This window comes from Aythya marila (assembly GCF_965140915.1).
Source record: "Aythya marila genome assembly, chromosome: 2".
Classification (NCBI taxonomy): Eukaryota; Metazoa; Chordata; class Aves; order Anseriformes; family Anatidae; genus Aythya; species Aythya marila.
The window spans coordinates 150,812,457-150,835,570 of record NC_139043.1 but is presented as its reverse complement, the minus strand read 5'-3'; positions in this window follow the sequence as shown (position 1 = coordinate 150,835,570).

The window sequence follows — 23,114 nt, the reverse complement described above, 5'->3', positions numbered from 1 at the left end:
CCCCAGATCCGTCAATTGCTCCTCATAAGACTTGTTCTCTAGAACTTTCACCAGCTTTGTTGCCATTCTTTGGACACACTCTAGTACTGCAATTTCCTTCTTGTAGTGAGAAGCCCAAAACTGAACACAGTATTCAATGTGCATCATCACCAGTGCCGCATACATGGAAACAATCAATCACTTCTCTAGTCTTGCTGGCCACACTATTGCTGATACAAGTCAGGATGATGTTGGCCTTCTTGGCCACCTGAGCACACTGATAGCTCATATTCAACTAGATATCAACCAATACCCCCAGGTTCCTTTCTGCTGGGTAAATTTCCAGCCACTCTTTTCCCAACCTGTAGCACTGTATGGGGTTATTGTGCCCCAAGTGCAGGACCTGGCACTTAGCCTAGGTGAAACCTATATAGTTGGCCTCAGTCCATTGGTCCAGCCTCTCCAGATCCCTCTGTAGAGCCTTCCTACTCTCAGCAGATCAACACTCAGGCCTAACTTGGTATCGTCTGTAAACTTACTGGGGGTGCACTTAACCTCCACATCCAGATCATTGATAAAGATACTGATGAGAATTAGCCCTAAAACTGAGCTTTGAAAGACACTACTGGTGACCAGCCTCCAAATGGATTTAAATCTATTTAAATCCAATTTCTTTGGGCTGAGCCACACAGTCATTTTTTTTCCAGTACAACAAACATCCATCCAAGCCATGAGCAGCCAGTTTCTCTAGAAGAATGATGTGGGAAACAGTGTCAAAAGCTTTAGAAAACTCTAGGAAGACAACATCTACAACCTTTTCCTCATTCACCTTCTCGTAGAAGAACAGGTTAATCAGGCAGGACTTGCCTTTCATAAACCCATGCTGACTGAGCCTGATCACCTGGTTGTCCTATATGTGCCAAATGATGTCACTCCATGACCTTCTCTTGCACCAAAGTCAGACTGACAGGCCTGTGGATCCCCAGGTCCTCTTTTCAGCCAGCGCTCCAGTCCATAACTTCTCATTATAGACAAAAGGTCAATTAGTTTTTTCAACTTTATTTCCATTTGATTCCTCCTAAAAAGACCTGTTTTTGGTGACTGCGGGTTGATGTAGGGGTGAAATGTTCATGAATTCTCTCCCCAGACGATTAGTATTTAAGGACTGAAAGAAATAATAGTATTTAAGAAGAAATGACACATTTTCAGTAGGCCTTAGGTGTGAATATTAAGCTCATCTTCCCAAAAAAGTCAATTTGACCACTTGAACAGAGATCTTGGAAGTAATATATCTAAAACTTGGTCTATTCTCCCATGTGCTGAGTGACAGGATGAGGGGGAACGGGCTAAAGTTGTGCCAGGGGTGTTTCAGGTTGGATATTAGGAAGAACTTCTTTACTGAAAGGGTTGTTAGGCATTGGAATAGGCTGCCCAGGAAAGTGGTTGAGTCACCATCCCTGGAGGTCTTTAAAAGACGTTTAGATGTTGAACTTAGCGGTATGGTTTAGTGGAGGACTTGTTAATGTTAGGTCAGAGGTTAGACTCGATGATCTTGAGGTCTCTTCCAACCTAAACAATTCTGTGATTCTGTGATTAAAAGGTGCAAAGGTTAAGTGACTGAACAAGGAAATCATTTAAAAGAGATTGGACTGTGCACTTAGTCACATGGTCTAAACTTTTGGGCAGACCTGTGCGGTGCCAGGAGTTGGACTTGATGATCCTTATGGGTCCCTTCCAACTTGGGATATTCTATGATTCTATGATTCTATAAAAAGAATAAGAAAAACGTAGTATCAAATGAATATGGAATATTGACCTTTAAAAAGTTTATTTCTGGGGTCCCCATGCTGTCATTCAAGCATATCTATCTATAACTGTGAAGATATTTCAACGTATCAGTATTATTTGGAGCAGGGAATTCTATTTATTTAAGATTACTTGTTCCTAATTGTCAAAGGAATTATCCTCTGTAAATAAATCATCAGAGTCATTTTGTATTAAACCCTATTGCTTTCTGACTTGAAACTTTTAAATAAAACCAAAAGCTAGAACCTTAGTACAGTGCATCAAACAATTTTCTTTTCAAATTGACAAGTTCTGTAGAAATCAGTGTCTCATTTTTATGCGTACTGTTAATATTCCAAAATCCAAAAGTTTAAATACCCAGAAAAATCACTCAGGATTTTGTTGCTTTTTACATCAGAATAAATATTCTGCTCTTTAAATCCATTGTATAACCAGAAAAGAAAATATCAGGAATGAAGCCTGGCAAGATGGTACTATTTGTCCTCATTTCTCTCTTTTTAATGACTGTAGTGAAAAACAAGAATGACAACACAGAAGAAAGAACTCTTTAATTTTATTTACTAAATAGGCATAACAGTATAACTTCAAAAGTATCTTTGAAAGGGCTAACATAGTGTTTGCCAAGAGGATTCAGATATAGATTCTGACCTTACTTTTGCCAAAGTACCAGATGTAAATCCAGCATCTTCATTGGAGAGTAAATAATATCAGAATGTGTCCCTCTGCATCAGTCATCTGTTATTGACACACAAGCCAGCTATAGGGATTTCATAGTAGCCTCTCTTGAGGCTACTCTCTCATTTTCAAGAAAAACAGTTCCAATAAAATCTGTTTTTAATGTACCTGATGTACTGGGTCTGGCTGGAATGTTAACTTTCCCGGCAGCAGCCCATTCAGTGCCGTACTCTGTACTTGTAGCTGGAACAGCAGTGTTATCACACCAGTGTTGTGTCTACTGCTGAGCAGCAGTGGAACAGCATTGGGCCTTTCTCTAACCCTCCTAGGGGGTGGGCAAAAAGTGAGGAGAGAAACATCACTAGGGCAGCTGACCTAAACCAATCAAAGGGATATTCCATACCATGTGGTGTCACACTCAGCAATAAAAGGTGGAAAGAGGAAGAAGAGGGGTGGGGTGGGCTCTCGTTGAGAAGACGTCGGTCCTCCTCTCGAACACCGGCTGCGTGTGTTGAGGCCTTGCTTCAAGGACGTGGTCAATCATCGCTCATTTGTGGGAAGTAGAGAGTAATTTATTTCCTCTGCACTTCCATATAGCTTTCATTTATTTTGTTTGTTTGTTTTCCTCCCTTTTTCCCCTTTCCCTTTTATTTCCCCTTAGTTAAATTGTTTAGTTCATGGTAGTCTTTATTTAATTATTATAATTATTTCCCTTTAATTAAATTATCCTTATCTCAACCTGTGAGTTGTTCTTTGCTTTACTTCTCCCCCTCCTTATCTAAAGGAGGGGGAGTGAGAGAGCGGTTGTGGGGTTTAGCTGCCCAGCACGGTAAAACCACCACACCTGAAAATAAATAAATAATTTTCCTTCTGAGGTGAAAAATATTAGGTGCACCTAAGTTGTCTCACCAGGAGGCTAAATCAAATCTCTTGTGGATGAAAGGAGAAGTCAGACTGTAATCTCTAGAGGTAATGGGAGAAAGCCCCAGGAATTAGTCTTGGAGAAGGAGAAGGGGGAGATGTAGATGAGGACAAGACCCCAGAGCTGAAAGCGGTAGAGGAAATTTCTGTAAAGCTATTGAAGAGACCATACAAATGGCCAAGAAAAACAAAGACACATAGAGGTAGGGTATTAAGAAGTACCTATTGGAAGGAGAATATATCCTGGTATTACGACAGGGCCACATGGTTCCCTTTAGGGTTTAAAGTCATTGAAAGGGGCAGTATCTTTCCTTTTATGACATAATTTATAAGTCACATCACCACAGCAAATTGCGATTGCATGGTGAATTATGTGTCCATGCCCAGGTGTTGGCAGGGGAGTTGCAGGGACTCTGTGTGAAGAGGCTGGGTCCCTCCTAGACTCAGACAGTTCCAGCCGGCTCCAACGGCCCCATGGCAGGGCCCAGCTGAGCCCAGCACCAAGCTGGTGGCACTTCAGGGAAAACATACTTCTGAAAGGGCAGAGCAGGCACAGGCCGAGGAGGAGGCCCAGGGCGAGGGAGAAGCAGCAGAGGGCCCAGGCCCCAGGAGGAGGAGGGCAGGAGGGGCTCCAGGCCCACAGGCAGCAGGGATTCCCTGGCAGCCCTGCAGAGCCCCCGCTGGAGCAGATCTCCACCCTGCAGCCCAGGGAGGGCCCACGCCGCAGCAGGGGGACATTTCCTGAGGGAGCTGCGGCCGTGGGGAGCCCCCGCAGGAGCAGGGTGTTCCTGAAGGGCTGCAGCTCGGGGCAGGGCCCCCGCTGGAGCAGGGCCATGGGTAAAGAAGAAGGAGCTGCCAAGAGGACTGACTGCAACACCCATCCTAACTTTACTAGATTTTCTGTGTTTCTTTCTAATTTGTATCTATTTATGTGAGGGAAAATGAGTTGGTGATAATTTAATATGCGGAGTCTTATTCATAGATGCTTTGCAATACTGCTGTTTTGCAGCTGACATGGATGCATACTTTAGTAAGAGGGACAGTTCACTTTCATGAAAGCGTTTAGTCATATTCCATAATCCTAAATAAGCCTAGAATCATGGTCACACTCGTACAATATTGAGATTAGACAAAAGATATGAGACCTGATTCTGTACCAAGTTACTCTGCTTTAGGTCCGGTAGGTGCGTTCTAATTAACATTTGTCTCAGTGAAAGGAAAATGAAGCCCGTATTTATACATCTACCTAGATTAGTTTGGATTTGCTTAGATTAGGTGAAATTGTCCTATGCATATGTAAAAGCGATGAGGTGAGGGCTGTAGGAGTGTGAACATATTACTGGTAATAAATCCTCTTCAATACTTAAAAAATTAAATTCTCATCAGTTGGTACATAATAGTTCCATTGTCATTGACTTAAAAATAAAATGACCTGATAGGAAGGAGACACTTTCACTATTGCCATTACCTGCTATTGAAAAATGTGAATTACTTTCAGGCAGTAGAGGATTCCACTTGCAATTAAATTAGCAGTAGTGGACATTTCACCCACATCCAGGGAGATCACTGAAGAGGGGAAAAAGACAGATTCTAATTTATCACAAGCTGCTGGTTCCTTGTGAAAGAGACAGGTTTAAACTATTCTTGTCCATTTTCTGAAACCCACAGGAGCTTGAAAATTATCTGATCATCTAACTGAATGATTTATAACTCCCTTTTGGCCCCACACAAGGATTTGCCCCCAACAATTAATCTTCCTGGATATAATTGGAGTTAAAATTAAAGCTACATTGCTCCTCAATTCATTGGGATGAACTTGGCATGGTCTTTTGTAACGTTTCAGGTAGCATACCCATTAAAAATAGGACACGATGCCATGTTTGGCTGGCCAAAAATGAGAATGAGGGAGGGAAAATTAACACAAATAACATCCTTTTATCAAGACATCAATACCTTCCAGCTGCTCAGTTCTATAGTAGCAAATTGCCATAGTAGCAATTACCTGATATTGGTAAAATAAAGGTATTCTTAAGCCTCAGTGGTATAAAGCACAGTGCAATGTAATGCAATGCAATGCAATACAAATAAATAAATAAATAAAAATAAGAAATCCTCCTCCCAGTTCAGAATGAAGAATTGGTAAATAGAGCTAGACATGTTCACAGGCCACAGGAGACTCTTCTGGGTGCAGGAAAAAATAAATAAATAAATAAATAAAATTTTAGCAAATGGAATGACTGCATAATTTTCAGAGAATAAGCACAAAGGGTAACTTTTCATAAAAGCCATTAGACACCTTTGCAAATAAGGTTCTCCAGCAAAAAAAAAAGCACAAGCCCATATAGTAAGGTTAACATTACAGCTTCTTTGAAATGGGGACTGCTTTCCTTCCCACAGCAGTGTCCTGTGGGGAATCTCACTCTGAAGTTTCATTGATAATTTTTTCTGCTTGGCTTCTTTTTCTTTTTTTTTTTTTTTTTTTTTTTTCATTTTTTCATTTTTTTATTTCCTGTGGTGTTTTTTTCAGTCAAGATGAGTAATCAAGACAGTGTAAACAGAATCTTTTTTCTGAAACTTAGGAATTCAATGCCATTTGAGAATGAAATGTCCTTCCTGACTCACAACTGTGACTCCAGTGGGACATAGGCATCGTATAAATCTCTTTATCACATGGACTAGTCTCAGGTAGATGTTTTGGACAGTCTGGTGTGAGATGAGATTGAGGTCACTCTGTTCACACTTCAGCCGTAGCAGTCAAAAAATTTTTCAAGAGAATACTGCTCAGCAGAGGAAACCCTTTAATTGACACCATAGAATAATGTTACTTTCCAGATATACAAGGGTGCTAGCATTTATACTAAAACCTTATTTGCCTCATTTTACTTGCTAGTGGTAGAATTTCTCAGCATTCAATGGGAGAAATTCTTTAACATCAATGAATTACTGAGATAGACAAGAAGTCTGGAATCATAGAATCTTAGACTGATTTGGGTTGGAAGGAACTTTAAAGATCATCTAGTTCCAACTCACCTTCCATGAACAGGGAGGATTTTCCTCTTTTGTGCATTTTCAGGGCAGAATACCATCCAGGAGGAACAGACTGTTAAATGGACCTGCTGTTGACATTCCATCTTCTGCTTCATGCCAAGACAACACAAACTCCTGCTGTGTAGTTTGACCTACATCCCAGTGCTCAAGAACAGAAACTCCAGGTGTGAAGACTACACCTGGAGAGATAGATAGAGGATTTAAATTTTACAATAAAATTTCACATCAACTTTGGTCAATCTTGATGCAATCTAATTATCAGTGAGCACCATATTTTCTAGAAGCATGAGAGTATTACAGGCCAATAATAATGGGAGTAAGACCCACTTTGGAAAATAAATAAGGACAATATTAACTTAAAGTCTCTTTGAGATTGGGACTCATGACCCCACTTTATGAAGAGAAAAGCAGCTATACCCTTATGAATATCTTCTTACTAGTAACCTGTCTATGAACAGCATTTTTATCTCAAAGAAACAGTCACCATTAAGAACAGCTCTCCTTCTATGCTCTCCATCATAAAAGACATTGAAAACTACACAAGGATAAGGTTATCATTTTACTCGAAGTATGTTGCTGCCAGTGAGCTAAGAGCAGCAGCAGTGGAAGCTTTTGCAGTTTTCCTCTGTGTATTATGATATGAGCATTATCAATAAATAGGACAGTAGTCTGTAACATTGTCAATAGGACATTCATAAAACAGTCACAAACATGCTTTTTTTTTCTTGCATCGCATACCTCGGACCAAGCTCCCTCTCCGCCGATTCAAGTGCTGTATGTGTCCACAATAAGGAGCCCCTTAACAGTTTTGCAACCCATGTATATAAAATATACCTTCTTCTAAGAGTGAAAAATTATAAGAAAACAAGTTTTAAGATTCAATCGTGCACAATAGATTTCTACAAACCATATTCAGACCAGTATATGAGTTATTTAAGGCAGACTTAGTGAAGAAGCTCCTTCCTCTCCTAAAGGTTGTATTTGGTCCCTTAAAGAGCACTGGAGCTTTCCAGTTCCCTCTGTCAAACTTCCTGCTTGTTGTCTCCTAGAAAGATAAGTGAAGCAGGCTGTTCTATCTGAAAGTCAGTTTTCTGGAGAGGGCAGTACTAGAAATGTCCATCAGAGGTCACAAGATAATATTTGCCCCTGCAACACTCTTCAAGAAATGTGATCCTTCTCACATACTGAATAGATTTCAAATTGGAAAAGGCAAATTAAGGTAAATAAGATGCACCTTTGATGAGAAGAGGAAATGAACTGAGGAAGAATCTACCTAAGTGCATTGTGATTTGGGTGTTGTTTTTTTCCCCCTTTTACTGATCTAACAATGAAGGATTACAGTAAAGCTTTACCAAATAATGAAGACGTATGACATAAGGGAATGAAAACTGCTCAAATTGTCAACACATTTTGTTTTTCTGCTCAGTATAAATCTTTTCTTTGCAGATGCAGATGTTATTCATTATATTGTAGATAAATTCAGAAATGTAGTTTACACTGATTTAGCATTGTACTTAATTGGTTTTAAATCTAATGCACTGCAATAAGCCTTAAGTGCTACTTTGCTGTGAAATTTAAAAGTGAGCCATACTGTAACTTTGCCTTGGTAGGATTTCTTTGTAAGGAAATATGCTTCATTTCTACAGCCTCTCACTGGGAATAGAACAAAAAAAAAATAATAAAAAAAAATGTAGCTTTCTTAAATGACTTCAGTTTCTAAAAGCTCATATTTGAGAATGGCATTATATGTGGGGTTAAGGTCTCTGAGACAGCTACAATAGCAAATCTGGAATCATGACATTGAGCATTTAGCTCCTAATAATGCAAAAAATGCATCAGACTATCAGCAAGTGACAGCTGGTGCTCTGGAGCAATGGATGTCTTAGAAGCACAAAGGAAAGCAACACAAAATACCACAGACATTCTGCAGATCCAAACAGCCCGTATCTTCTGCTGCCTAGACTTGGATTGAAAACACAGGACTACTTTTGTCCTCAATAATATATAGTTTCTCATTAAGAGCCAGGATATTTTGCCTATTTGCATTTTTGTGATATCATCCTTTCTGACTCCCACTCACAAAATACATTTTTGATATGCATGAATTCTCAAAGGTAATGAGTTGTAATTACTATTTTTCAAACAGTAATTGTCTTGAAGATGAGCTACCAAGCACATTAATATGGCAGCCCAACTACTAGTAGGCATCTATTAATCCATGATATTTTACATTTTTCCTTTCTTTTCATTGAGTTCCTAAATGACTCCCTGTGCAGATCTACCTCCTAAAGAAAGGTTTGAACATTCGTTTTCCTTTATAAAAATTGTTTAAGCAAATATATTGGCTCTTCAGATGTTGAAATCTCCCTCTTCAAAAACTTTAGCCAAACTCAGATAAAACCCAAACATCTTCATTTTTGTCTTTTTAAGGTAAAATATTTAATATATTAAAAAAAATAGTAGTAATAAAAATATACTTGATTATAATGTTCTAAATAACTTTTGACTGGTAACCTTCAAGTGTTTTATTTCTCTTAAATTGAGGTATCAGATCTTTGTAACCTTTATATATGACCTTCTATTCCATTACTCAGTAATTCTTTGTAAGTTATAAAACACCGCAAAATTAGATTAGGGGATGAAGGGGGAAATAAAAACTCATTCATTTATAACATTAAAGAAAATATCAAGTCAGGTAACATCCTCTCTGTGAAGAAGTGTATAGGAATTTTACTCAGGACTTAAAGTAAGAAAAACACAGGGCAGAAATTGAATTTGGCTGTAGTTTGTGTCATTAGAGAGCTGTCCAAGCATATGCCATAGCAATGCCAGTTGTACATGCAGCCTAAAAATAAATGTTCATGGAAGTACTTACATTGAAAAAAAAAAAAAAACTGCCATTACTATAGGAAACATACCGGATGGCTTGAAGTCAGACTAGATGAGGACACTTTTATCTCATGCACTAATTTAGATACCAGAAGTGCTCCAGTTATTCAGAGCTTGCTGCCCAAATTCAGGCAACTTTGCAGCTGTGCTTGGAACACTCAGTTATGGGCAGAAGCTGCTTTTCAACTCAAAGTGAATCAGGAATCTCCATGAGTGAATTGGTTTCTCAAGACAGAGGACTTTTTTTCTTTCCTCTTCTCTTTTTTTCCTGAGATTACTAGGTTACAATCTTAGTTGTAACCCGTAACTGCTAATTTTAATATTCACATCTCATTGCTTTTTTGTTATGGTGTTTTCTGTTGTTTTTGTTTGTCCATTTAGGGAAATGTCATGACACAGTTCAGGAGACAGAGAACAATCTGAAAATAGCTTTTAGTAATAGTGACACAATGAAAGAGTGGAATGATTACCATTTTAAAATGTTGTGGACGTCTTACTATCCTTATTTATATGAAATCTTTACAGGGAGTGAAGGATAACCTGCGACTTGCAAGAGAAACTTATCTGCTAATCTTCATTAGGTTTTCTGGCACTTTAAAAATTTTCAGGGAAAAAAAAAAAAAAAAAAAAAAAAAAAAAAAGTCAAGTAAGCCTCCCAGCAACAGTATTTGCTTTAAGTAATTGCAACTCTGCAAATGAACCAGCTTTTCTCAGTTTAATTTTTCTTAGCAGCAAATAACAATATCAAAATAGTCCCAGGCACAAGCTGTATGCATCCCAGTCTTCTACCTCATCCTTAAATCTGGTCTCATCTGCCTGCTTGTCTCCATTTTCACCAGTCTTTATCACTATATTACACTGTTTGTCTCTGCCTCCCTCAGTTTCCAGCATCTCTCCTAGCTGTAGCTATCATATAACAGACAATGTCTTGTTCAGTAGCAGCAGAATTCCTCACATTCACTTATTATGTGAAGCAATTTTTCAAGAACAGGGAAAACACATAAGCTTACAGGTTTCATTTCATGACTGTGAGTTAATAAATGACACATAATTAAGAGAGATCAACAGTTAACCTCTGTTAGACAGCCTTTTGAACACTGGTTATTGATCATCTGTGTTATAAATTGGTATACATTGATTAATGGCAAATATTAAGGATGAACTCTGTGATTACTAAAAATTATTTTCTTGGGATCATTGTAGGACTTCTATAAACCCACATTTTTGACATAATAACCCACAAAAAATGAATCAAAATGTTTTAGTATTTTGCAAAAGGGTCATTTTTATCCTTCTCTAAAAATCTCTAGTGTCCTTGGATTTGATGGGGGATTTCTAATAATACTTTGCTTAATAATCATAAGGGAATATTTACATTAGCAATTTATTGATACAAGATGAAATACTTTAGGTAAAGGCCCAAACCAGTCTCTGTACCATTTTCTTCCATGGGCTTTGTCCATGACACATTCCATGTCTATGTAACATATCTCTTTACCTTTGTACAGTTTGCTCTGTGCCATTTTTAAGTCAACTGGGAAATATCTGAAAGAAGAGATAGTTTGCCCTTGATCTACCTTCAGGACCATCTCATAAAAATCATGGTATATATTTAGCCTGATATTCTCATTCCCCAGCAAAATATGTGGGTAGTACCTCCTGGGCATCATATATCAGAGATATATTAACTTATTAAGACTAATTAGGGTACTTCACACCTCTGTGAGCTACAATTTTATTTGTCGCTTTAGCAGATGTTGCTGCATTTTTTATATTCAGCACAATAAATAATAAAAAAATAATTAAAAAAAAAAAAAACAACAACACTATTTTTTAATTAAAGCTAATACTTAGGACAACGTTAGTAAATTGTGATAGGAGCTGGAATGGTGTTTGAATTTGATTATAAGCTCTTTTTTTTATTTTTTTTTTCTAATAGCAGATGAGGCCTGTAAAACTAGTCAGCCACAGAACTGTAGGGCCCACTTCGGGAAATACAAACCTGAGCATGCGTTAAATTTTAGGGTATTCTTCAGGTTTTTGTCTCCCTCATCACATCTAGTTCACTCTAAAATTAGTCTGAAATGCACTCCTATGAGAAGTCGGTGTGTGTGTTGAGATAAATATACCCTCAAGCCCATCAAAACGTCTCATAAAATGGCTTGGACATAACCCATGTTTTGGAGACCCATTACTGCAAACAAAGAATAAATAATCAAAACAAACTGTCCAGATCTATCAATCATTATACCTCAAATATAGATTAGTCTAAGAGTTAAGCATCAAAATGTCTTTTTATCTAAGGAAGCTGGAAATTCCAGCTTTCCGAATGCCAATAGGAATTTCACCATTAGTTTCAGTGAAGTCAGTATTTAATGCCTCATCTACAGGTGGAAGTTTCTCTCAGCTTTCAGTAGTTCTATGAAATGATGAGTTCTGCATTTTCTTTTATTCATATCCAAAATGATCATCTATGACAAAGATGCTCAGTCCACAGCAGAGTGTGTTTAAAGAAAAGCATATCAGTGAACTGACCATTTGCAATGATAGAAGTTTTTGGAATGGGGTACTTTGTAGACAAGTATTACAGCTTTGTTCTGTGCATTCCCTTTGTGGAGGTGACCTGATCTTAAACAGATTTTTAGAAGATCTTTCAATGATTTGAAAAGCATGTATATGCATTTAATGGAATATATTGCATACTAGTTCCAGCCTTATAGAATTTATGTTAATACATAATATTCCCATTGCTAGTTCTTGTTATAGAATGGAATTAGCTTACCAGCATTTCTTACAAAACCATTAAGATGTTCTGTGCTAGTTAATCACGTTGGCACTTTCATATGTTCCTTTTACTTGTTTTTATAGTACAACATTTAGCACCTTCACTGCTATTCTTACAAAATAATATCTTAGTGAGAGCTCTATGCCCTTCTCCAACAGTCACTGTGAAAATCACAGAATTTTCTAGGTTGGAAGAGACCTCAAGGTCATTGAGTCCAACCTCTGATCTAACACTAACAGTCCCCACTAAACCAAATCCCTAAGCTCCACATCTAAACGTCTTTTGAAGACTTCCAGGGATGGTGACTCCACCACTTCCCTGGGCAGCCTGTTCCAATGTCTAACAACCCTTTCGGTAAAGAAGTTCTTCCTAACATCCAACCTAAAACTCCCCTGGCGCAACTTAAGCCCATTCCCCCTCGTCCTGACACAGGTGAAATCTGATAGGACTTTTGCAGAGGATAATGCATATATTTTTATTTTATTTTATTTTATTTTATTTTATTTTATTTTATTTTATTTTATTTCATTTCATTTCATTTCATTTTATTTTATTTTTATTTTACTTTTTTAATTTTTATTTTTCAATATATATTATTAAGGATTTGGGGGAAAAATAAAATAATCTACTTGTTTTTAAAAATGGATATTTATTTTTGATAAGGGAAAGTACCCTGTTTTTTCTTAGCAATGGATGAATTAATGATTATAATTTCAGATGTGGTGGAAAAAAATGAAAGAACTACAGTTTTTAAAGGAAGACAGTTTTTAGTGTGTGCAGAGGAGCAAAAACACTAGATATGTTTACCTAAGTTTCAACTGCATTTTCTTCTCTAGATAATTTTTATGAAGCTGAGGCAGCTGGTCAGTTTAATGCAAAACCTATCTCACTTGTGTTTACATCATCCTGTAAGTGCTGTTGGGGCTAAGCCAAATGTCTATTTGTTAAAAAAAAAAAAAGAAAAGAAATCTTCACTCCAGAGTTTCCAGAATTGATTGTGGCTTCGAAGTTTCTTCTGCTGCAGACCTGATCACAAATTAGAAGAAAAGTATGATGATACCTAAAAGGCATAATTTATTGACTGGTTATTAATGGGAAAAAATAAAATAAAATAAAATAAAATAAAATAAAATAAAATAAAATAAAATAAAATAAAATAATTTAAAAAAAAAAAAAAGGAAAAAAGTTTTGAGCTCAACTGATATTGAGTGTAAAAAATCACATGATAGTAAATGGGATCACTGCTGTGTTAATAAGCCTCCTTTCCTTTCCTTTCCTTTCCTTTCCTTTCCTTTCCTTTCCTTTCCTTTCCTTTCCTTTCCTTTCCTTTCCTTTCCTTTCCTTTCCTTTCCTTTCCTTTCCTTTCCTTTCCTTTCCTTTCCTTTCCTTTCCTTTCCTTTCCTTTCCTTTCCTTTCCTTTCCTTTCCTTTCCTTTCCTTCTCTTCTCTTCTCTTCTCTTCTCTTCTCTTCTCTTCTCTTCTCTTCTCTTCTCTTCTCTTCTCTTCTCTTCTCTTCTCTTCTCTTCTCTTCTCTTCTCTTCTCTTCTCTTCTCTTCTCTTCTCTTCTCTTCTCTTCTCTTCTCTTCTCTTCTCTTCTCTTCTCTTCTCTTTTTCATCTGTATTAGATGGTGAAAGTGCAAGAAACACCCTCAAATACTCAATAGATATTTATGATTTTAAACTGCTATCTACCTAGCCTGGAGCAGGTTACTATAATCCAGGGATTATAATAGCAGCTAAATAATCCACTAACAGAGGAGTGCAACTCACACAGCATATTACTTTAGTTTTTGTGCAGTCACAATAAAAGCAATGAACTTACTCCTAGAATAAATTACAATTCAGTGTAATGGCCTATAGACCCATAGTGTCTTGAAGAAGTTAATCAACGTAATCAGAATTCCTCTCTCAGTAGCAGTATCATTAGTTACATGATCAGAATTTTATGAGATTTGTGCAGTTCTAGAATAAGTACCCTAAAATATTTTTAACAGCAGACATTACTTTTACCAACCTCCCAAAACACTGTTCTCTCATCCAAAAAGTTCTTTGTTTAAAAGATGTAAAAATAGGATTGCTAGCAATATGCAAGTGGATCATGTGTTAAAACCCATTTCTTATAATGTACCTAATTTTCTCTTTCAGAGGTGTATAATTACAATGGCTAACATAACACTCATACTAATTTATGCCATAAACACAGCTGATCTGTCACAGAGCAATCTTTGCATAACACTTCTTAGAGAAATCATAAGCTATTAGTAGAAGTGTGAATTGTATATGCCCACTTGCTTAAAATAGATAATGTAAAAAATAATGTGCTTTAGCTAGTAGACTAGAAAGTTACTGTTTATTATTTAAAATGTAATCCTGCTTAGAGGTAGCCTCCATAAACTATATGGAAGAGGAATTGTGGTCAGGCTTGCTAATCAGGAATTTAATTATCTTGTCTAAAAAACAGATATTCAAGAATATGAGTGTAGTGCATCTATATACGTGACCACTTTTTTTTTTTTTTAATGTATGTATATGCATGTCATTTGTGTCCATATAGTGCATCTCTGTCTCCCTATAGTAACTATATCACAAACTTAGTCATTAGCATACTACATTTCTTTGTTAGAGTATATATACTCTGACTTTAAAATACAAATGTGTACAGTTTGCACAGTGACTGACTACATGCTTTTGGACTTTTACAGTTGTGGTACTCCACTCACATCCTCATATCTCACAGACTCTGACTACCCTGCATTAATGTTTGCTGTGGTTTGTAAAACAGAAGCTGGATGTAAAACAGAAGCTGGTCATGCACAGTAAGATCCATGTACATCTGTAATCAATCTGTAATCAAGCAATAATTCAGAGAAGTGCATGCCAAAACCTCTACTCATACCCTGTTTAGAAAGCATCCTATATACCTCATCCATACCTTACCAAGTTTCTGTTGAAGTCCACTGAAAAGGTTACATTAATCTTGCAATTGGTAACAAGAAAAGGGGAATTAATGCTTCTGAGGAAAGGAATAGCCTCTTTAAAAAACAGGTTGACACACACTCTCGGGAATGAACAACACTTAGGCACCAAGTCTCATACTGCACAGCCATGTATTTATTTATTTACTTATTAGTTCACAAGACTAACAGGGCATTATGAGCCTGTATAGCAAAGTAGATGCCTAAGCACACTCAAGAATCAAAGAAATTCAACTGACATTTGGAGAAAATGGGACTGAGAATTAAAAATAAATAGCAAGCTATGCTCTCAGAATACCACACTCATGAATTTATTTATTTATTTATTTATTTATTTATTTATTTATTTATTTATTTATTTATTTTACCTGAAGAGTATTATTTCTCTACATACAAGATTCTAATGCATAAAATGCTGAGAGTGAGATTCATTTGACTGGCTAAATTTGGACAACTACAATGTAGTACTCTGCAAGTCTCTCTTGACTTCCCTTACATTCAAACGAGAGCCAGTCAATAGAGACAATACTGTTTGTAGTATAAGTCATTCCATCCTAAAGTAAATGCTAATATTTGGTCAAAGGAATCACACCTCTAACTCGGTGAGTACATAGACTAGGAATGCCCATAGAGAAAAATGTTTGAAATATCACTCCTGACCTCCAGCTGCCACTCCAGAAGGTTCATATCATATGTGCTAACATAAATATTTCTGACACTCTAGGGAACCCCCAGGGGACGTTTGCCAGCCCTGCCACTCGTATTTCAAGTACTCCGAGACACTAGACATATACATTTTGGCAACTGTATCAAACCCTTAAATTCAATTAATTTCACCCAACTTTATGTACAAGTAGGTGTCCAAATCCCAGCTGGTTGTCTAGACTCCCACATTAGTCAACAGGGAGCTTGACTTTCCCTGACATGCTTTGGCAGTGGCCAGGAAGGAATGATCATATACAAAAACAACAGGAAGTGAACTCAGAGTTAATAAATTATATAGTTTGTGATATCTCAGAAATGTAGTATCAAACACAAACAAATTATTAGAATATTTGTTTGTACTTAACATCTGAGAAGACTGTGATTGAACCGGGCATAAAATCATGTACATGTGAAATTCATGCAAGAATATCTAGGCACTGAAGACAGACCAGTCAAGGGACAGGCATTTTTCTGTATTATTTAACTGTTATTTATACCTTTTGAAACAATTTTCTCTTCACTTTGCTGGAAGATGCAGAGGTCATTTTAATAAGAAAAGTACAGGAGCCAAAGGCACAAAAGCACCTTTGCTGGGGCCACCTGGCACATGCTGTAGGAATGCAAGAGGGAAGCCACAGAAGCATTGAAGAACAACTTTTCTACCCCAAATTTCATCCAGCCCTTAAAAATATATATGCAATAAGGAGAACAACAGTGTGTCTGAAATCTTGCCTTCAGAGACGAAGATGATTTTCTCAGGAAAGTACTTAGAAAAAATAATTTAAATTCCTCAGCGTGGGGAGACACCTAACTTAAGCCATACAAATGCTAGGTAACTATTGCTGAAGAACAAGTTTGTGGTGATTTAGACTGAACTTCCTAGCACTGGAAATATGCTATTCTGCATCTTGATTGATAATGTTACAATAAATGTCTGACTAAGGTGATTGAAATTCTACGGACAGCTACTACCAAAATTTGCAAAAGATTGTGAATGTAATATAACTATTTTGTATTCTGATAGATAAAAAATAGGTTAAATTATAACTCAATAAGGTTCTGTTGGGCCTTTGGCAGCTGTATAAGCTCATTTTAGATTTTTGTGCCTGACTTCCTTATTATAGAATGGACATAAAACTTCCTTTATCCATTTGCAAAAACAGCAATTTTACATGATCAAGCAGTAGCAATAAGTGAGGTCCTAGACTGTTCCAGTTATTTGAGATATACTAATTTATTGCCAGATTAAATAAAACAAAGTAACAGATCAATATACATTGTATAGGGATGAGTAAATTGCTCATGACTTCATGAGCCAAGCTTCCTGTTCTAAAATAAGGGAGATTCCTGTAATTTCTTCAGTCATCATTTACCACCTTGCCTGTGTTGTGTCTTATTACTGAAACCTGGTTGACTATATTTAAATTTTCTTATCATGAAGGAATCCAAATTTCCATTAACTTTTACCTTTTTCCTTTAAAAGTTCTTGATCTATGATGTCAATTTTCTGTATTACAATATCACTTATCTCTTTGTTTTACAGTATCCTGCATCTTTGTTTACAGTATCACACCTGCGGTAATCAAGGGCTTGACTGAATTCACATTTTATTTTATTTTTAAATAGGTATGTGAGGTAGAAAAATAGTGAGAAGAAAAAAGAAAAGAAGAGAGGCAATGCAGTGTGACCTTCTTATTTAAATAAAACAGTTTACTTACATAGAACTGTGTTCTTTTGTCGTCATTCAGAAGAAAATAAATTGAAAATAGAAAATAAATTTTTCTAGTCTTCTCTAATGACATATATGGTGATGGGTAGTGGTTTGTGCAGTGTAAGTACAATGAGACCTACAAATCATAGAATTATTAATAATCATAAAACATAACTCAGTATATTCAGAGCACCTGTTTTTGGCTATTTTGCTGTATTTTTATTCTCAAAATTCAGCATATTCCTGCATTTGGAAGGTTAACTCATATACTGGGAAAGCAAACTTTCCCTCTGTTGCAAAAAAAAATCAAATATATATCACCACAGGCAGGTTTATTTCTGTCACAAGCATGTGACTTATTGAAGGTTGAGATAATACCCCAGATTCTGTATCCATTTAGTTAGAATCTCTACAGAGGTTTACTATGCTAATTTTTAAAACCTGAATGTTTTTTTTGTTTGTTTGTTTGTTGATTTTTATTTTTTTTTTTTGTCTGACCTCCCCCCCTTTCTTTTTTCCCCTTGAATTTCATTAGGGAAATGCCATGGGTATCTCAAATGATCTTTGCAGACCTAAATGTGTCACAGACTTCACTCTCTGCCATTGGGATAAGAGCACGGTGAGGTGTATGAAGCTAGGCACTTCTCTGCTTCTCTTGCTTTGTGCTTTCTGAAAGTGAGGAAGACTCCATAATGATTATGGGTATGTTAGGAATTAGAATGTGTTTAGTTCTTCATATAAAGGGCAAGATATGCTCTAGCTGGGGGAAAAAATAATAATAATTAAAAAAAAAAAAAATCTTATAGTATCATAGAATCATTGAATCATTAAATTTGGAAAAAACCTTCAAGATCATCTAATCCAACTGTCTCCCTGCCACCAATGTCACCCACCAAACCATGTCCCAAAGTGCCATGTCCAACCTTTCCTTGAACACCCCTAGAGACAGTGACTCCACCACCTCTCTGGGCAACCCATCCCAATGCCTGACTGTTCTTTCTGAGAAGAAATGTCTCCTAATGTCCAACCTGAACCTCCCCTGGCACAACTTGAGGCCGCTTCCTCTAGTACTATCACTGTGAGAAGAGGCCAACCTCCAGCTCCCCACACCTTCCTTTCAGGTAGTTGTAGAGAGCAATAAAGTCTCCCCTGAACCTCCTCTTCTCCAGACCAAACACCAGCTCCCTCAGCGGCTCCTCACAGGACTTGTGCTCCAGGCCCCTCACCAGCTTTGTAGCCATTCTCTGGAAAAGCTTCAGGGCATCGATGTCCTTGTAGTGAGGGGCCCTAAACTGAACACAGTACTTGAGGTGCGGCCTCACCAGAGCTCAGTATAGGGGGATAATAATCTCCCCGGTCCTGCTGGCTACACCATTACTGATACAAGCCAGGACGTCGTTGGCCTTCTTGGCCACCTGGGCAAACTGCTGGCTCATGTTCAGGCAAGCATCAATCAGCACCCCCAGATCCTTTTCCACTGTTTGTTAATAGCCAAATGGAATCATTTGAGGAATCATTTTATCATTTTGCAACACACACAAGTGTACTTAAATAAATAAATGTTTGCCAATTAAGGATTAATTGTTTTCTAATACTCATTTCCTCCCTTTTTGAAGTTCTTTGGGGACTAAAAAGTGCCTCTTGAACAAAATCAGTAATTGCTGGAGTTTGCCATTTCTTAGTAATTACAGATCAGTTTGTAATTTCCTTGGGACAGGGATCAAGCACTGTTGTTTCTTCTTGGAAAATGCACTAGAAACATTTTGGCTACAGAGATAAATAATAAATATAAGGTCATAAATAATAAATAATAGCAAATATCAGTGTTTGGGGGCAGCTATTTATCTTGTGTAAAACCACATAACTTCTGCCAAAAATATATGGTGACATCAGTTTGTACAACAGAAACAATGATTTTTTTCCAGAAAGGATCCCATTTCACTCAGTGGACCTGCTCTACTTATCACCTACACTCTGTATATGATAGCTCAAGTAGAGTGTACAAATTATTTTTTTTTGTGGGAAAACTCAAATGCACTCAACACTGTATAGAAATATGTCAGTCTACATCACTTGGGCCAACTACCCTGATTTACTCCTTGGTTCCATTTTATTGATTGATTGATTGGAAATAAAACCTTGGATGGCTTAGGTGAGATTCACCCATATGTCCAAACCATCTCCAAACTGCTGCTAGCTTATGATGAGCTCACCACACAACACTGTGCATTCTTGAAGACATCTAAGTACCTGAAAGTGTTACAGGCTGTGCTGTTTAGAAGTTGCAGTAATGATGCTCAAAAGTGCTGTAGTTATTAACTGTTCAAATACTGTCAAATATAATGTGACTGCCCTTTGTCTTTTTGCAGTGTCACTAATAGGAAGAGAGTGCAAAAACTTGAAAGGGATTAATTAAACTTCCTCTACAGTTTAACTAACAGCAGAAGATTATTATTGAGCTGGGATATTATGGTTTAGCCTAAGGAGGCAGCTAAGTACCACACAGCTGCTCACTTACCCTCCCCACATGGGCTGGGGGAGAGTGTAACTTAATGCAACATACAGGACCATCCAAAATCAAATCATATTTCTGAGAGTATTGTCCAAATGCTTCTTGAATTGCATCAGGCATGATACTGAATTTTATTTGCTTCCAAATATTCTCAACTATTTTAACAAATCATATTCTTTTAAAATTCTTTATGAAATGAAAACAAATGCAGATAGTTTTCTTTTTGTAAAATAGAAAAGTGAGAAAAATACACTTTGAATTGTGGACAAAAAGTGTTATCAATTATTTACTGCATAAAATCAAAATAATAAATATTTCAAACCACATCAAAAAACATAACAAGTAGAAGAAAATAGTTGTTATTGTTATTGTTATTATTATTATTACTCCTTTTTGACTTTGATGTATCACACGAAACAATAAAAGCTATGTACATATACACAAAAAAGTACATATTTTTTCACTAGTGTAAATACATATATATAGCCATACATCTATTATATTAGTGTAAAAAAATAAATAAATAAATAAAAAATAAAAAAGAAAGAAGTCTTTATCATAGTGACTCAAACATTAAAAAAAAATATCAAAATATAGATATCACTGAGGAATTGGAGGTCTGATCATATCTTTTGTATCTTTTAATAAACCCTTATCTGCCTGGCAACATCAGCTAGAGAGATATTTCTGAGAATATACAACATGACACCATGAGCAGTTGCCATTCATGGCACACTCCTCTGAAGGGCTGCCTACAGGTCCTGACCGTATCCTATGGAAAAAGGTTCCCAGATCTCCTTTCAGCACAAGGAAAATGCTTTATTGGGGAATTACAGCAGAGACACAGTTAAAACCATAGGTTTTAAAATCATAGGTTTTAAAATCAAAATTAAGGTTGGATTATGGCCCTCTGAAAGACTTTTCACCTAGAGGGTTGTGCTGCGATCCATCAATTATATGTACCACCATAATGTGTTTTCAAGTGCTTGTTAATAATTTTTTTCTTTAGTATAGATAATCTGAGAGTATTCCTTTAATTACATTTTAATGCAAAAATGATATATTTTTAATGAATCTGAAGGTTGTATAAAACATATAAGGTGGGTTAAAAGAAAGAGAGAGAAATATGTAATGTTTGGAAACTTGAATTTAAATGCAATGTTTAAAATAAAAAAAAAATAAAAAATAAAAATAAAAATAAAAAATAAAAAATAATAAATAATAAATCTTATAAGCTGTGCCAAAAGGATTTTGGAAAGCATTCAGTCAGGAATATGCTCTACTCTTGGAAAGCTAGGAAAAGAAACAACCAGACAGTTAAGAAGTAACTTCTGTCTATGTAGTGTAGAAAGACGCTACTACCAACTTTTGGTCGGACTGATTTAAAATTAGTCTCTTTAATTTTAATTGCAAGCACTTGCTTTGGTTACTTGTGACCATGCTTTTCATATTCTAGTCATATATTTCCTTTAGTCAACACTATTTTTTTTCTTATTCTCCACACTTTCAGTTTCACCATGTCTTTAAAAAAAAAAAAAAAAAAAAAAAAAAAAAAAAAAAAGCTGCAAATATTATTGGCCCAAATCCAGTATTTATGTCCAACTTCTGTCAATGAGTCATTTGGCACATCTTTTCTCCCAATCCCCAAATGGCAGGTTTGTGCATTACAGCTGATCTCAGTCCAAAATCCATGGAGTTGCACCCTTGGCCATCTGTTCTGCATGGACATTAGGGTGGAAGACTTTTTTAGGCATGTTTAGCTCATTTTTCAAGATGCATTATCACTTGCAAAGCAACTTTGCTACCGAGTGTTTTGATTCAGTTAAAAGGAAAATCAAGCCTTGGCACAAACTTGCCATCTGTACTTAAGAAAATCTTCCTTATCTATAAGCCATAGAACAATCAAGTACATTTCAAAAAATAAATAAATAAATAAATAAATAAAATCAGTCAGCACAAGAAACCAGAAATCCAAATCAGAGAAGAGCTGTGTGACAAAGAAGGCCTTTCGCACTTCACCACCAAAACCAGCCTCTGCCTTTGCAAATTTAGAACATCCCTTGGTGAGGGAAAAACTCCACACAACATCTGCATCTAGAAAAGATACTGGATAAATGCTGTGTTAAAAGTCTCACTATCTTCTCCTTAAGTGCATCAAAAGCCTTCTAAAGACATTACTATTTAATATGACTATTAAATTAAAGTGAAAGGGTGGGGAAGTGGGGGTGGAAGGGTGAATCCTAACTAGAGCACTGAAGTTAAACAATCTACAGCCTAGCTGAATGTCAAGGTACCCACATAAAAAGGTATGTACCAGATGAAAAGGCACGTAATGAAGTCATTGATTGCAGTTTGTCAGCCAAGCCACAGATCTCGGAAAGGTGGAAAGCTAAAAACATCCCACACCAAAGTAACATTACATTACAGAGGAAGTGAATATCAAAGGTGCTTAACAAATGCATTACACATCAAAGCCTGCAGCCAGCAAAACGCATCATTAGGCAGCCTTAGAAGGAATGGAACTACAGAGCATCAAAAATTGAAGGATCAACAGAAAATGGATTACAATTATAGGTACAATGTGATCTCTGTGGTCTTCTCTGGGAAAACACAACTTACAGTAAGGAATAATTCACATCAAATATAATTTCATAATTTGATTTACCAAGGCATCTGCTCTGTTCTTCTGCCTCTTCCAGATCTTTAAGATGGGATAATACATTGCTCCCACCACACAGTTAACCAGCTTTATTCCTATAATTTCTAAATAGCTTTGCAGATAACAAAAATATGTGTTATTTAATCCATGATTTTATCAGGTTTATTCACTATTATTTGTATTGTCCTACTGCTAAGCTGTGATTCTGTATCCTACCAATGCTGGACAAGAAGGTAAACCTACCCTGAAAGGTTTCCTATGTAAGTATATGACACAAGGCAAGAAACAATTAACAGCAGAGTGAAGGATACAAGGAAACAGTGCAACAGCATCCACATAACAGAGTTATAGTCATTGATAGATATGTTGTAGGCATCATAGAAAAAGACTGTTTAAAGAAGATGTTTTAGTAATCACAATGCATTAACTTGGGAACTGTTTACAGGGAAT